This window comes from Engraulis encrasicolus, chromosome 7 (genome assembly GCF_034702125.1).
Source record: "Engraulis encrasicolus isolate BLACKSEA-1 chromosome 7, IST_EnEncr_1.0, whole genome shotgun sequence".
NCBI lineage: Eukaryota > Metazoa > Chordata > Actinopteri > Clupeiformes > Engraulidae > Engraulis > Engraulis encrasicolus.
The window spans coordinates 35,214,048-35,231,589 of record NC_085863.1 but is presented as its reverse complement, the minus strand read 5'-3'; the positions used below and the strand labels follow the sequence as shown (position 1 = coordinate 35,231,589).

The 17,542-nt window shown below is 45.6% G+C and overlaps 1 protein-coding gene across 1 annotated transcript in view; it reads right to left on the bottom strand.

The window, feature by feature from the left end:
• LOC134452759 (protocadherin-16-like) overlaps positions 1-17,542 on the bottom strand; it is a 162,949-nt gene that overhangs the window by 144,890 nt on the left and 517 nt on the right. The window lies entirely within an intron of this gene.

The window sequence follows — 17,542 nt, the reverse complement described above, 5'->3', positions numbered from 1 at the left end:
CCAGTTGGTCCACCTTTGAAGTCCTCATGAGTATTGAAAAAGTCAGGTACCCTTTATTTAAGTGTTAGAGGAAATATCAACAGATGGGCTCTATAACAGTATTTTTTAGAAACCAAAACCAGAGAAACATTAACTCTAACACCTTCAGAAAGGTTGGTCCCCATTGGGCACCTCCTGGTCAATAGTCCCCACGAGGTAAGGGAAACCAGTATGTGTGTGTGTGCGTGTGTGTGTGTTTGAGGACCTCTATGAGAAACACGGTGCCGCGTTTATGGGCTCCTCTAACGGACTGGGCATCAGAATGGACTTCAAAATGAGTCTCCAAAATGAGAGTTCCAGAATTGAGAAAATGTGGGCCATTACAGTACTCGCGGCCGGGTGTTAAAATCAGGAATGTCACATGGCTACACTCCACAGAGACAGAGAGAGAGAGAGAGAGAGAGAGAGAGAGAGAGAGAGAGAGAGAGAGAGAGAGAGAGAGAGAGAGAGAGAGAGAGAGAGAGAGAGAGAGAGAGAGAGAGAGAGAGAGAGAGACAGAGAGAGAGAGAGAGAGAGAGAGAGAGAACGCCCCTAAGCAGAGAGAATACAGGACAAAAAAATCACAAAACTACCAACAAACAAACAAGCCATTACTAGACAGGCAATACATCAAAACAAACACGTAGGCGTGTGAGAGAGACACTTAAAAAGAGGTGCGATGAAAAACGAGGGAGTTTCACAAAGTCCAAAAGCAACATAGCCACCACAACACAAGGGTTGGTCGCACATGCGGGAAGACCACTTCTCCCTCTGTCACATAAGTGAATACAGTACAGCACACCCTATGGGGCCGGCCAAAGCAGATGGAACCTAAGATGCAAAAGAGAGACACAGAGAAAGAAGGAGGGAGAGAGGGAAGGAGGGAGGTAGAGACGGAGGGAGGGAGGGAGGTCGAGAGGAGATATTTCATACTGTACTAAAGAACTGCCGTTCAGAGATTAGACAACTGTTCTGCTTTGGCACGAGCGTCCATAAATCCTCTGTGTTTTCTTTTTTTTCTCTCTTTCTTCGCTCAGCGTGCAAGACAAACTGACGGTCAACTTAAGCGCTGTTATCCAAACCCCACTGTACAGTACTGGCAAAGAAAGTGGACACAGAACGATCACACACTGAGTGTTATTAATGATGGGATTAGGGCCGTAATTTGTTCTTGTCCAGTTTTAAATCAGGCCAAAGAGAGACGGACCGAGGCCAATCCAGCGGAGAGACGATAAATTAAGAAGTGCACAAGGTTTCCAGAAATTAAGCAGAGATGAAGACAGGGGGAAGAGCGTCTCTTGCCAGTGTCTTTGTGAAATATTACAAATGGCAGTTACAGTTTCCCTCCCTCTAGTGGTTCAGTGGAGACATACAGTCATTCATGGCAGTTTTATACTTCTTTTTGGAACTGCACTGTAAAAAAATTATTGTCAAAATTACGGTGAAACTGTGGTTGCCATTTTTTCACCGTATAAAACACAGAGATCTTGTATATGGATTTACGGTAAGGTAAATTAAGACTTGTAGAATCAACATTTTCAAGATGTTACAATAAAGGGGAGTTACTGTTTAAATAACAGTGACACTCATGTAGGCTCTTGGTATACAGCTGTATAATTAACAATGCAACCCTGTTGTTTTTTAAGTGAAATACTAACCATTCCACAGCATTCATTTGCCTATTTTACTGTCAATTTCTGTTAAAACAACAGAAATTATTCATGCCTTGACGGTATGACTGTTCAATTTACAGTATAAAGCATTTGTTTTTAAGGTGAGTCTCTATTCATTCCACAGAATTTATTGCTAAACCAGCAGCACAATTGTGTTGCTCAGGCGTAGGATTCAAAGTTTATATGTGTTGCATTTAAGTGGAATTCCCATACATTTCACATAATAGGTGAGTCCTATAGAGTTACAATCAGACAACTGATTGGACTGATTCTACTCACTGAAGGGTATGAAAATGCATTCCTTTTTTGAAAAAGGCCTGAAAATAACCTTGAGTAAAATGAAGGCCACAGCTAGCGGGGCAAGCACGCTAACAAACAAGCTAGTTAGCCAGCCATACAGCCACCCTTACAACGTGACCTGCTAGCCGGGCCGGCCAGGTCAGGTCAGGCCAGGTGAGGGCAGGCCGGTCGGCCGGCCGGCCGGCCTTACAGCCAGTCAGCCAGCTAGCTAGCTAGCTGCCAACCAGTGAATAGCACAATGCAACAGTCCCGGTTTAAATACATGTTCAAGTGAACCATGTGACCCGAGTGATGAGGCATTTCGCAGGTGCAGGCAGTAAGTTAATCATTACATGACAGCCCTTAGCACTCAGGTGAGGTCAGGAATTGATTGATAGATTGATTTGGATGGGGTAGAATGACAGTTTAAAATAGACTGGGCTATTTCTAAGAGACTGAATCAAGGGATTACTGTCCCAGGTAGACTTTTTCAGATTATACTAGCCTATAGGTATATTTTACACATTAAATGAGGCTAAACTGTAGGCTGTTACCGGAGAAATATATAAGTTACAGTGAATTATTGCAAAATGTCCTTAACTGTTGCACAGTTTATTCAGTTGCCAGCTTCACTGTTGTCAAATCTACAACGTGGAGGCACCTGGAGCCAAGCAGACAGGCAATCTGTTTTCTGTGGAGTAATTAATATTTAATTCATTATAACCTCCATTGCTTTCTGTTGGGTAGGAGGAATGTAAATAAGGATATTCTGAATTTTATAGAGGTTTATTTTGTCAATTTGCCTCTCACTCGAAAACTCTGATGGCAAAGCCTCCAAGTCCAATAAGGGAAATGTTGCGCAGGATGAACTTGAACACATGCAGAGGGTTGTAATCTAAGTTAATTGATGGCTACTAATCAAATAGCATGTTGACATCAAACTCTGCCTGTTACAACCAGCCTATCAGTGGTTTGACAAGTTGCACCTGGAACAAGTGCAATCACAAGAGATCTATTGGACAAAAAGAGGACTCAAAAAGCCTAACACGACCAGAAAGAGCACCTACTTTTTGTAGTATACACAATGTGAAGAAAAGCAGAACAGAGTTCTTTGTCTGTTGGTTCACAATTTGGTTCACTTACAGAGGATTGAGTTTGGTTCACTTATAGGGGACTCAACAAAAATGGCTGCTCATGTTGCCAAAACATTTGACATTTGAGGAGGCATGGTTTTCATAACTCTCTGGGGAATTAAACATTAACTCTCTAGCTCTCTTAGCTCAACAACTCCGATCCAGAGGAGTCAAATAACACTGTGCAGTCTTGCTGCAACTCTTGGTGTTTAGATTTTGGCTGAACACAGTCTAACCAGTCTGATCAATCTAACTCTGACAAATTTGCTGTGTACATATGACACCAGTGAAAAATAAAGTCATGTACCGTTTCTTGACTCATCTTCACTTAACAGTATTTTCAAATATTTCCTTTTCAGTGAACAGTTAAGTATTTTCTACATAAGACACCAGTGAAAAATAAAGTTATGTATCGTTTCTTGACTATTCCATCTTCACTTAACGGTATTTTCCAATATTTTTTCGTTTACAGAGAACAGTCCAATATTTTCTACATATGACACCTGTCAAAAATAAAGTCATGTAGTGCTTTTTGACTTAATAGTAGCTTGCTGTATTTAGTACAGAGACAAACTGTTTTACATTTTACGGTCACTGACTGTTGCAATTTGACAGTTTTTTGCCGTAATTTCAACGGGCATTTTTTACAGTGTGGTTTTCAAAATAAATATTCTTCATGACTCAGTGTGCAGCGTGTTTAATTACAAATGCATCAACAGATGTGAGTACACAAGAGGTCATTTCTTGTATATATGGCTGTCATAAAAGCTCTATTGCATTCAGAGCCATGTGGCAAAGTGTGTCTGTTTGCAGGGGGTGGAGATGTTTGTGTGCGTTGTTGTGTTTGCTTGTTTCGATGGATGGATGCCTGTGGTATATGCCTTGTTTTGTTCGGTGTGTGTGTGTGTGTGTGTGTGTGTGTGTGTGTGCGTGTGTGTGTGTGTGTGTGTGTGTGTGTGCGTTGAGACATCTTGTGAGAGCTAGTTCCATGCTCCCACCGTCATCACGTAGCCGCCATGCCCATCCAGCATAACAGGCTTGACACACTGACACAGAGATGCGTCGCGGAGTGCTCCGAGAAGTCTAAAACCCTCACTTAGAGTGTGGCGGGGCCTAACACCCCTGTAATCGGGCTCGCCCTGCTCCAAGCCTTGACTCCACACATGACTCCACAGATGTAATCTTAGTCCGCCATGGCAATAGGCAGTCACAGATGTGCCTTTCATTGGAAAGAAAGGAGCCAGAGACCGCAAGATTTCATGGGGCTCCAATCCAACCCCCCAGCAAGTCTTGTATCTAAAATACCCCTTGGACAGTATTGTGATCTCATTCCCAACTCTACACTTAATGTGCCCGACGCCCGGTGTGGTGTCGATTTGATCTACCCATCAAGGTGAACTACTGCACCCTTACAAAAACACAACACTACAGTGGCACAGCCCATCTTGACAAGTCACCCTCCCAGCAAGTCCTGTATCGGAGATACCCCTTGGACAGTAGTGATCTCATTCCCAACTTTGCACATGTGCCCGACCTGTGTTGTGCCTTTATGAGCTACCCTTTGAACTGAACTACCACACCACAACACACCACTTGGTTTGGGTTTAGGCTTGGGTTTGGGCTTGGGTTTCGGCCACTTTCACAACCTATTGCTAGCTCACCTTGACAAAGCAGCCCATCTCGACAGGCAGGACACCCTCCCAGCAAGCCTTGTCTCCGAGATACCCCCTTGGACAGTATCATGATTTCATTCCAAACTCTCCACTTTAACGTGCCCGGGCATCAGGTAAATGATTCATGACACGCTTTATCGTTTCCCCACATTGCAAACTCAAAGCGACCTCTCCTCACAAAAAACCCAGATGTAATGCTCACCATGTAAGAAATTCGATGTCTATGGTATTAGGTGCCCAAAGAGATTTTTTTTACCAGATATGGTTTATGGAAAACAGAAGACATGATTATTTATATGTTGCTTACACAAAGTAGTGTTTGTGTGTGCAATGAGTGTGTGAGTGTGTGAATGCGAGTGTGTGTGTGTGTATGCAGGCACAGTGTGTATGTGTGTGCCTGTTCCAATTAACTCTACATGTGTGCTGGGCGGGATATAGTAGAAAACTGAGAGAGAGAGAGAGAGAGAGAGAGAGAGAGAGACAGAGAGAGAGAGAATCAGACAGACAGACAGAAAAGGGAGCGAGGGAGGGAGGGCAGAAGAGTGGGATCCAGCTATGGAGAAACAGAGAGAGAGAGAGAGAGAGAGAGAACACACACAGAACGAGAGAGAGAGAGAGAGAGAGAGAGAGAGAGAGAGAGAGAGAAAGAGAGAGCGCGAGAGAGAGAGAGAGAGAGAGAGAGAGAGAGAGAGAGAGAGAGCGGTACGGGAGAGAGACCCAATAGCGTCCACACCACACCACACCACACCACACCACTGCCGCTAAAGCTAATGGATGTAGCAGATCTAGTCGGGCACGCTACAGCTCGGGCGGCAGGCAGGCAGGCGGGTAGGCAGGGGGACAGGCACAGCCAAGTTAAACAAGTCCAGAAGTCACCCAGCGCCATGCCATCACATGGCAGACTGTATATCTAAAGGACCCAACAATGATTCCTATTATATTTAACGCCTTATTAAAATATATGGTGTTGGCGCGAGGGGGGGGAGCTCTCCATCCAACTGTCCCTCAATCGGACTGGGTAAACACTTCGAGTCTAGACTGTGTGACTGACAAGAGGGTGGTTGGGGAAGACTAGGGGGGGTTGCGCAAAGGGGTCAGTTGTCCCGGGTCCAGGAAGAGAGGGGGCCCAGGACTGGGTCCTCATTGCATTGTATGTATCGGCCAGGGGGAAGCTTTTTAGATTACTTTGTCCCAGGGCCGACTAAAACAGTCAGTGGCCTTGACTAGGGGTGTTGGAGGAGAGGGGAAGTGGGGGAAGGATGGTGGTGGTGGAGGGTAGGAGTGGGGGTCTGACTGGTCAGCTTTTCCATCAATTCAAAAACTGTGCGGTGGTGTTCATTCACCACATATTGTCCCGACAAGATGATCTATGAGGTTACTCTAGCGCATATAAATACTGGAAAACACTGCCCATGGCGGTAGTGACCCATTATGAGAAACTCAGTTTTGACAACCTACCACTCCGCTCTTCTCAAAATAAAAACCCCGCTAAAAAAATCACTAAAAGGACTTAAACAAATTTTGAACCGGGAAAAAAGTGACTGAGCTTATAGTACGCACCATACCACAGGCACATTATTGCTTGGGTGAACTAAAAGGGCGGGCAGGCTTTGGCAGGCGGGCTACAAATATGGACCACAGAGGCACACAGAATAAAAAAATCTCGCCTGGACCGCCCGCTTTTCACAACACCCAAGAGCAGTGCTCCGTCCGGCGGGCCCCCCTCTGCAATCGGTACGGCTCTCTGTATATAGCCACACAGCTGTCATCGGGGGAATTAAAGTCAGTTAAGCAGGAGGTGAAGGTGACAGACGAACTTGAGTGACGGCTTTTATAAGTGGTGGTGGTGGTGGTGGTGGTAGTAGAGGTGGGGAGGGGGACTATATTGGACCCCCAGGAAGACGGACCCCCAGGCAGCCCCCCACCCACTACTATTACTACTATCACTAACACCACCACCACCCACACCCAACACCAAATACTGCCCTCAGAGTGTCTGCCCTGCCTGCCTAGACTGGGATATACAGAAAAATATATAGCCATGGCGACATAACAAAATCAATACTAATGTAGGAGAGGGCACTCACAGTCCACTGGCATGATGTTGTTGCATGGCCCTTAATACTACATCGCATACGACCCATTCCCACAGTCAGGGACGCCGACAGGAGAGGGGGACAAAGGAGTCTATAATCCGGGGCCCAGAGAGAAAGAGGCGGCCCAGAATTGGTTCCCATTACTTTGTATGTATTGACAGGGGGGCCCTTTCAGATGATTTTGTCCTAGATCCGGTCAAGTCTGTCAGCGTCCCTGCCGGAGGCTGAGATGAAAGGCTGGTGGTCTATACATGGAGCATGCATGTTTTTTATGGCATTGCTTTCGTAGAGTAGATTCCTTTTGCTGGCCCGGAATATTATTAGACGTAACGAAGCCCTGTTTTAATATCCGTCATCATGGTGCTAAGCCTTGTAGCTTTTAAAAGTGCTGTGAACCGCTACGATGTCATCAGACTGTGGGTCACGGCACTGAGCGGGCTTTCCTTTACGAGGTCTGACATCAGTGATGGGAAGCAATCACAGGGCCCTCTAATCAAGATTACGTTATGTTAATGCAAGACGGCGATACCATCGACATTATTTTTTTCCCCGCTTTCCATTCCAAACATAAACGCAGCACCAGCAGGGTAATAAAAGAATGCATACTTTTTTGTGTTCTGTGTGTTTAAACCCTCTGTGCGCCCAAAACAAAACAGCTCCTTAAAACATCTTAAAACTTTAACAGCGTAACTGGACGCGGCTATGAGGCTGCTCACACAGGCTCCCGAAATGCCAAAAAAATGCCACCGCCCAGCATTACCCAGAGCTGAGCATCCAGTCCCCACTAATCAAAACCGGAGGGTAACAAGAGGTCCTCTTAACTCCTGAACGCAAACACACACGCACGCATGCACACACGGACACAGATACGCACACGTACACACGCAAACACACACGTGCACGTACATACGCAAACACACACACACACACACACACACACACACACACACACACACATGCATGCGTACACACACACACACACACACACACACACACACACACACACACACACACACACACACACACACACACACACACACACACACACACACACACACACACACTGCCACCAGATCATCAGACTGAGTATTGGTACACGGGTGCCAAGTTTTGTTTGAGTCACACTCACACAAATCCATAAATGACGTGATCAACTGGGACAGCCCATGTGACACTCTTTTCCGGGTATTTCCCTCCACACCTCCAAAGCCTTTTGTAAGGCCTTTTTTGTCCCCCCCTCAGAATCTCCTGGAGGCCTATTTAATGGGATACGAGGGTTTCCTGGAGAAAACAGTGTAACTATAAAAACACAAGGAGTCGAGATCACTGTAAAAAAAAAAGACAAGGCAGGGAAAAAACGAGTAAGACGAAAAAAGCAGGTTAAAAAAAAACAGAAACCCTCTAGCACGCATCCAACTTTCCCCCAGTAGGGGTGTGCAGGCGATCCAGAGAAAACAAACGAGGGGGCTCAGGCAGTGACCCCACAACTCCAGGTGACACGCCACACATGCCAGCGGCTCTGGATCCAGAGAATGGCCGCGCTGTTTCACTGGCGCTTGCTTGGCTTGCCCAAGCCCCCGACACTTGCCTGAATCCCCCTGTGAAACGGCTGCAGCCAGCTTATTCAAGAAAACCTCAATCACCAGCGTGTGTTATACAGCACAGGTATAAATGTCAGGTAGAAAAGGCTACATATTTATACTCTCCTCTCAGCTAAATCCTTGTGTTTGGCCTAGCGTTTAACTGCACTTCAGGGCCCAAGCAGCGCAGGGTTTCGCTCTGCAGCTAACCATGGAGGAGGCTTTGGATGGAAAGAAGCTACACTGGGGACCTAAGGAAATACGAAGGCCCATAGTCTGTCGTCTTCCTTTAGTTCACCTGTCTGTCAAAATCAAACCCCTTTTTTTTGGAACTTTGCCAAAAATGTCCCTCCTTCTTCTGGTCACACATACAGTATCTGCTTGATCATCAGTCATGGGAATTTGTCAATGGTCTCCACACTGACTGTTATGTGTTTTTTGTAGCCAATTCATATGAAGTGAGAATGTGAGATACTGTATCTGTAGAGCTTGGAATCTGTTCTTGTACGTGATGACTTAACAGATGCAAGTGAAATCATTACGGTAATAAACATTTTTAGTGAGTGATATGAATTATGCTGTTTTATAACGTATAATAAAGTTATCAAAACCATTTCATTTGCTTTCCTATCCGATTCACTCCGCATGTTGTCCTTAAATAAGACACAACAGTACAGTAGGCTACAGAAAAAGGTGGCCAGGCTTGTAGTTTTATTGTGCTAGCGAGAGGAAAAACAACTCCCCGTAAAATAGAGCAACATGAGCGCGCCTCCCAAGGACAATTTATGGAAGACAATGCTCCGCTCCCACGAGGATCTCCATCCAGTCACAGCGACCGTTTCCACCACAAAAGTGGGTTAGATGTAGAGCAAGGGACAACACAGAGAGACAGAATGAGATGCGAAAAAAGACCCACAAAAGTCACCTCCCTCTGTTAAGTCAGCAAGCCATCTATCCCACCGCCCACCCCCACAACCCTTTCTGCTGAGTCCTAACACTTTCTGGAGGTCAACAGCTGAGTGCAAATTCATCCTCTGTTTGGAGAAAGGACCTCTGCAGAATACTACGGTATAATATGTCCCAAAATAGGAAACCATTTTGATGGGGCAAAACAAAACATGCCCCCCACCATCTGCGAGTGAACCAAGGGGATTGATCTGCGGGTTCCCACTTTATTTATGTGTTGCTGTCATTTCATCGGCCAACGTCCATTTCTCTATCTTCTCTCAGGGGGAGTGTTGTTGGATCTGTAAGTGTTAGTGGTCAGGGTTTCAGAGTGGGATTTACACACACACACACACACACACGCATGCACGTGCACACACACACACACGCACGCACTCACACACACACACACACACACACTCACTTAAACACTAACACAGTCTGCAGATGGTCCAATTGATTCGGAATTACTCACGGGGCAGGAATTGCATATCATGTCCGTGGTATCATATTCTTTATGGATGCATAAGGAGAGAGAGAGACAGCAAGCTAGTCGACTAGAGACTGAACATGGCACCCTTAGCCAAAACAGGGAAATCGCTCGCTTCAACCTCTGCAACCTGATCACTGACTGCTCCCACCACTGTCTCTATTCTTCACCACTGTCCAAACACACAGACACAGACACAGACACACACACACACACACACACACACACACACACACACACACACACACACACACACACACACACACACACACACACACACACACACACACACACACACCACAAAACCTGACAAAGAGGCACGCTGTCATATTACGTGGTTGGTGGTTGGCAAATTGGTGACATAAGGCTTATGTGTAGGCCTATTGATCCCATATTCTTCACCAAGCCCTTAAGTGATCTGCAAAAGGGTGTAAATCCAATAAGTTAATCGCGTTATGTGAGAGCATATGTTCATCGCACCGACAACTCTTCTTCATAAGATTGGGGTGATTGGCCAAGCACTCAATTTGAGACCATGTGACAGCTAATGCTATCGATGACTGAGATTAAGGAAGCATGTTTTAAAGATGTGATAACAATTAGCTATCAGACAATCTACCTCAATCTGTACTTTCCATCCTTTTCTCTCCCAGACTCAGTATCTCTTCTCTCACTTGTATTCCAGTACAACTAACTGTAGGACATGGCAGAGCTCCCAACAAAACACCCGCAAGTTTGTAGCAGTCAATTTTGTTTTGCAAAAAAAACAACAACGAAAGATGAGTTACCTCAAAGCCCATGAGCACAATAATGCAATACGATATGTACAGTAAAAAGAGAAAATTGTGTTGACTTGCTTGACAATTGGTGTAACTGGCTAGATAGACAGACAATTGCTAGGCCTGTAGTGGCTAGATTTCTCTATGAATATGAAGACAGCCATCCTTAGCACAGAGCTGTGCATCACCATAATCAAAGCTGAAGTCAAATTTGGTAAGAAAGAATTTTGCAATTAAAGATGGGGCAGCACGATATCAGAGAAAAAAAAACGATACTCGATAACATGCAATACCTCGATAACGATATTTAAACGACATTTAGAAATATAACAGAGTGTTTTTCTTGTCACTGATTTGTCGGCCTGTTTGGGGGGCGTGGCTGTGGTTGGGGTGGGCTTCTGGCATATTTGTTGACATTCAGCTAGTGAATGGACAGCACAGAAAATGTTTTTCTTGTTATCGATAATTAAGTAATTTTCGCGATACGCATATAGCTTGATAACACGAATTTGATACATTTTCGATAGATTGTGCAGCCCTAATGACATCAAAAGTTGTTAAAACTGTCATCATAATGGTGACTGACATTCAGCAACAACAACAAAAAAACGTTTCACGGTAGCCGGAACTTCAGTGGCACAAGCTGCATGGAATAAAAATAGTGACATCCTGTGACTGTGGCCACGCTATTGCTGGCAAACGGTTGGGCCTGTTGCGGAAACAACAACAGGAAAAAGCAACTCAAAACACCACCAGCCAACAAGAATGACAGTAATGGACCTAAGGGGCTTTGGGGACATAAAAGAAAACACCTTTGTTAAGTATCCAAAATACTGTAACCTACTATTGCTCATTGAACGTGATGCTTTTATCTCAAAGTGATCGCGTCTTGTGCCTCTCTCTCAGCTCTGCTACTAGTAGGATATATGACACAGTGACAAGGCCACGCATGATGAATTATTCAGCGTGAACTAGTCAGAGTGATTTCCTGCTTATAGAGCATGACAGTTGTTCCTACAGTACACATAGTGGTCTTGTAAGCCTATCTAGCCCCCATAGAGTACAGTAGTGGTTTGCACCTCTGTACAGTAAGTGCTGGTTTGGGAACAGCTTTTCATCTCCCTCTCCGACCGTGAGAGAGTGTGAGAAGAGAGCCGAGCTCCTCTTACGACGTTGCCAAGCCCTAGTATTGAATGGCAGCACAGCTAATTGAGATGATCAAACCGCCCCTGGGTCTCTCTGATCATCGTCAGAGAGAACATCAGGCGCAGACAACAACAGGTCGCTCTGCTGGCTGGTACTCCGCTGGATTGGGCACGGTGACATCGTCTGGGAAACCAGCTGTGCCACCAGTCGTGATGAGACTCATGGTTGACACCACCACATCGCACCACGGCTGAGGCACATGATTCATGTTTGTTGCCTTGCTTGTGTAAACTCGGAGCTGCTATTTGCCAATTCTGTGGCATGTACTGTATGTAAGTTTCCTGGTGAACCAGTAGCCTGTAAGTAACAGGCTACTGGCACACTGCCCTTTCACGCGTCTCCGCAGGCGGGGTTTAGTCAAAAGATGCTTGCACGCGGTTGGAGCAACCTCATATGAATGACATGACACTTCGACCACTCACGTTGAAGCTTTGTGACGTAGGACGTGTCGTCACGTAACCGCCGCCAGGTCGGGAACCAAAACAGAACAACGTCCTTTAGAAAATCAACTTGAGGTATTTTGGAGAACACCGCTGAAATTGCTGCTTCCATCCCAACGCATAATAACTCCTCGCACGCCGCCATTACTGTTGTGATTCAGGGAGGGGGCGGGCACAGCCGAACTACCCTGGGGGAGGGTGTTGCGTTCGATAAACGTCATACCCACTGAAATCCCTCCCTACGATCCTGATTCGTCGAGCTGCCCCGTTTATTTCGTAAACGGAGGAGGAGAGCGAACCACAGGTGCACCAGAAGGTTTGTGTAGCCCAGCCCCCTGGGCGTCAACACATAGCTTCTGGTTCACCAGGAAAGTATGTAAGTATCTCAAAGTCGCTCGGAAAAACCCATCCCAAAGACCTCTTTCTGTGTTTTTGTGTGTGAGCTGAACAAATCAAGCCCATTTCAACCTTGTGTTTGTCTCTGCATCGCGCCATGCCTGTATCAGCGAATCTATCTGTTTTCCATTCCATGTTGTCTGCCAGCTGAGCTGAATTACTCTGGGTGTCAGGAAATGAAGCTCTCTCAGATTGCAATAATGACGGACGCCATTCTCATTAATAGGAAGAGAAGTGAGGACGGAGAGCTGATTCAATGGGCCAAACTGGGAATCTAATAAAGGAACCACTTGACAGAGTAATAGAATGTCGATACCAAAAATCCATAGTGGAAAGATTGAGAATAAATTAACCCCCAAGGTCAACCAATCCTATATTGCTAGTACAAGTGTCTATGGACTGCATTATGCTAGCAAACTGGATAGACTGCATAATGAAAGCACGTTTCCAGTTACAACACTCAAGTCAAGTTCACGTTCAACATTTGACAATAAGTTCCACAAAGATAATTCCTAAATCTTTTTGAAGAGCTGTGAGATCTCTGAAGTACTGTAGATCAGCAATGCTGGTTGAGAAACATTTCGCAGATTGGTGTAACAGACACACACCACTACAGGGCCTACAGGCTGTAGGCTGAATGGTGGCTATACCGTAACTGGTCTAAGAAATTGTCAACAGGGCTTTGGCTGTGGCTCAAACAGCTAAGGCACCGTAGTGCACTGGTACGCCAGGGACCTGGGTTCGATTCTGACCCGAGGTCATTTCCCAATCCTCCCCGTCTCTCTCTCTCTGTCTCTCTCTCTCTGTCTCTCTCTCTCTCTCTCTCTCTCTATCACTGCATAAAAGCCCAAAAAATCTTTTAAAAGAAATAACCAGCAATCCTCCTTAAACCCACCACACTTAAGCCTCCAGGTTGTTCTCCATAGCCATTACAAACCCACCACCAGCCAGCCTGCATCTCATAATGCATCTAGGCAAACAGGAACCACGCCTCGGCGGGCATTCGCACGGGACCGCCGTCTGCAGCGTTTGGGCTCTCCCGTGCAGTCCCCTTATCTGCCTGCCTGCGTGTTTCCAGCCCATTTGTCAGGACTGAGGCTTGAGATTGACACTAAATTAGAGACTCCTGGGGGGAAACGCAGGAGACGGAAAAGACCAAGATGGAGCAAGTAAGAAAGAGAGAGAAAGAAAGAAAAACATCCATGCCAACCAGGCAGGCTTGTCTCAACGAGGCAAGCAAACTAGGCAATTGCCTAGGGCCTACAGCTGAAAGTGGGCCCCCTGGTCATGAACGTACACAGTATGTACTTGTATTCAAATGACAGCAATGACAACTTTGTGAGTGTGGAAGCACCAAAAAGTGACAGAAAAGTGCCATGATACAGCTATATCGACGACATATCTCTCGTGGTGGCCCATGGCAAATAGTTTGAAGAGAAGACTGGAGGGTGGGGCCCTCTTTTCCTCGGGGGCCCATTTAAACGGCCCTGCATCCAGACTCTGGTGCCGCAGTGGTGCGGTGAGCGAGTATGCTGTGCTGCTTGGGGGCTGTCAGACTCCCAGGAGGGAATTTTGCTTGTGAGAGAATGACACAGTAGGATCCCTTCCCTTCCCTTCCTACCACCACCACCAACCAACCGGCTTTTTGTTGCTGTTGCTGCTTCAGTCAGTGTTGCAGACATACGTACTACATGCTATACTGCTCTGGCGAAAGGTACGTTTTTCCAACAGTGTCACGCTGTTTGGGAATGGACGTGAACCCGATTGACCCAGGCCTGTAAGGGCTCTCGTCTTGTTCAAACTGATGTAAATCACACATGATCTGCAAGCTTCATCGTCCTCTTCGACACATACCACTCTGCACTCGACTCAAGGAAGGGAAAAAACTGGCAAAAGTGTCCCGAAAACTGCTTATTTTGTGGTTTTGCACCAAACACCACTTTGCAGCTACTGTGTTCTCTCTGCAAGCTACTTTTTCGTCCCGTAGAGCACTTGAAATATCAAGTGAAAAAGAGGGGGGAAATCTAAAAATCCACTGCATGTGGGCTTGAGACCACAACCAAAAGGCTGCAGTCTTTCAGCAGCTAGACGAGACTAATATTTTTGCGGTACGGAGGAGATTCTGGACCATTTTTTTTGTTCGTCGCTAAATTACACAGAAATTACAGCCTTTTCCCAACACAAACACACACGCTCGCTAGAAAAATAAACATGAACACAAGAGACATACATGACAGGCTGCTATATGGCAGTAACAGACAGGCCGTTGGCAAGTGGACAAGTGCAAAATATAAAACCAACTGTAAACACGCAAGTGATTGGCATTTCCCCCCGATACATTTCAGCTCTATTACTATGATGTTAAGTGGAAAGGGCCTGCCACGGCAAAATTTCGAGCTCTAAAAGAACAAGGAACTCTCTTCATAATGCTCATCTTTCCCGCTGCTCTGATTACAATGGCAGAGAGTTGACTGCGAGCAAGCAGGCACCAACAATAGCCTGCATTTTATGTACCAATTACTCAATCCTCAGCAGACTAAAACTGCGGGTTGGTATGAGGTACGATGTTAAACACACAGTGATTGCAGCCGCTTTTACTGCCGCTCTTCGTAGCTGAGTTTTTCCTGGACGAGGTGGATAAAACTGTTGGTGGATATATAAAAAAGTCACCACAGCCATCCCTTGGCAACCAGTGGATGGGGATGGGTTTGAATTGCAATGCATATATTTCCATGCTACTTGAGGACAGAGATCAGAAGTAAAAATCATATTTGTCTTTCTCTCTGTCATCTGGTACTCATTATGTCTCTCTCTCTCTCTCTCTCTCTCTCTCTCTCTCTCTCTCTCTCTCTGTGTGTGTGTGTGTGTGTGTGTGTGTGTGTGTGTGTGTGTGTGTGTGTGTGTGTGTGTGTGTGTGTGTGTGTGTGTGTGTGTGTGTTGTTTATGTTCGAGTATGCCGTTTGTCAGTTCAGATTGGGTAGCTGAACCACATACAGTAATAGAAATACAGTACAAGACTTTTTTCAAAGAGATGGAGAGATCCTCAACAATGGACAGTCCGAGCCTAACTCTGATTCTCCACAGGCATGGCTACCACTAGGTAGGCCTACTAGGAGTGGTCAAAATGAGCAGCACATGGGAAATACTCGGACACTGTGAAACGTGTTTGTCCACATGTCCATCCATGCCAGCTTCAAAGAGAGGCCTACATTTAAAAAATCATTTCACTATGGTTCTCGTGCTGTCGTTTGTGAAGAACAGAAAGAAGAAAGAAAACAATTATTTCATGATCCCATGCCATGTTTAAAATCTGTGGTTAAATCATTTGTGGTGTAGACCTACGGTATCAAAAAATAAAGGGTTTCCTTTACGCACACCCAGGCAAGCAGGCAGGGCACCTAAATGTTACATGCAACCCGTTGTAACATTATTAGCCTCGGGCTCCCGTGCCCTGTGATCAGCATCCAAACAGTGACTAGTCGTGGCATTAACAGAGCCTTCTTTTATAGCCCTTGAGATCTGAGAGAGCGGAGCACACATGTGTTTCAAGCTCCAATCCAAAACCGCATCGCTGGCTCGAGCGTAACCAAGGAGTCTCACTAACGGCCGACCTGTGTGAGCGCAAGGCATCCTCATCAAAACCAAAGGACCGTTAACTTCCCTCCTGCCGGTGGAGGATGCGTGCCCCCTACACGTAGCCCACCGATATGAACTATATTCGCTTCCCATTATGGGTCACAGGGGCAGAAGACTCGTAAAATACACAGCTGCTCACCAATAATGTATGCGTCTTCAAAGTCCCATATTCAGAATTAATTTATGCGTAATTATGGATTCATCTATGCGCCTCAAAGCAGTTCAACAGAAATGCATACAAATACTGTGTGACAAAAGCTTATTAAACAGGCAAGTTAAATGTGGCACATTTGCATTTCTGTCTAACATTGGAAAACTCTATACTCCGGCAGGAACTGACACATAGACTCTGCTTTTCAAACGAGAGAACGCCTCGCCTCAAAGTAACTGATCTTCTTACGTTAGTTCGTGAGGTGGGCATAGCCAAACTCAACCGCGGATAATGTGTCACCCTAGAAGCCGTATCCCTTTACATGACAGACCTAGACCTGCTACATTACATTCATTGCTGCTAACCCAGCAGTTAACTGTATCATGCAACCCATAGAGAAAGTTCATTTTAAAAGTGTCCACAAAGTCTAATCTCATATTACTTTGACAGGGGCTATCCAGCTACATGGAGCATTCTGTGACAAAAGGCATAGGTCAGTCTTGGTGTGGCTAACAGCCTACAGACATACCAAGCATAGCCTACTGCCCAAATAGTTTAATAATCCACAATTACCTGTCTCAATTAATGTCTGTATGGGTATGTTATTTTTGTCATCACATGCTGTGATTTGCACACAATTATGTGCCAAACCATGTCTTAATCGCCTTTTCATTTATTGGCAGCTGGATATCAGTCTGTATGGCGCATCCCAGGATCCATAGCCTCCGGCTACTATACGCGTGTGCATCTGCCGGTGAGAACACCGACCATCCCTATGTAAATGACCATAGCCTACCAGCAGAAATTGTAGGCTATTCATGACCTGCTATTCCCTGCACAAGTTCAGTGAGAATATAACGCGACATTTGGAAATAAAGGTAAAGCAGAGTAAATGCACTAGCGTTTTGGATTTAATCGATAAACACGACGTGCCACGTAGTGCCACATGCTTTACCTTCCCATTCAAGATTTTCTTTCACTGGTGGAGAGCTCTTCAAGAATTCATTGTAGAGTTAGCACACAGACGGAGGGGATGCAAGCAATAGC